Here is a 426-nt window from a genome sequence, read left to right as displayed (position 1 = left end):
GAGGGACGTCCCTGGCTTAAAGGTGCTCCGGGGGCGGAGTGGGGGCGGAATCCAGGTGGGACAGTGTGGTCTCCGGATCCCGGGCTCGCAGGAAGAGCAGGGGTGCCTGAGTGCGGCGGAGCTCCCGGGCGTCGGAGCGGGGAGCCGGCTGCAATCAGCGGGTCTAGGCGCCGGCTTTCTGCTCGGTGTCGGTGTTGTCCTAACCCGGGAACCGCTGCGCAGCCGGCAAACCACTCTCCGAGCAGGGGCCCAGCAGGCGGGAGAAGCACAGGAGACCCCCCACCTCCCCCTCCCCCAGGAGGAACTGCAAGGGGCCACGCTGCGGGAGTCCGTCCAGTTTGGAGTTTTGAAACTCGGTCACATGCCTGACATAAAATCGCTTGGTTACAGGCTGGGTGAACACAGAGTTCCGAGGGCAAGCAGGGA

Source organism: Neomonachus schauinslandi, unplaced genomic scaffold (assembly GCF_002201575.2).
Source record: "Neomonachus schauinslandi unplaced genomic scaffold, ASM220157v2 HiC_scaffold_2216, whole genome shotgun sequence".
NCBI lineage: Eukaryota > Metazoa > Chordata > Mammalia > Carnivora > Phocidae > Neomonachus > Neomonachus schauinslandi.
The sequence above is the reverse complement of the archived record's forward strand: the minus strand, read 5'-3'. Positions refer to the sequence as shown.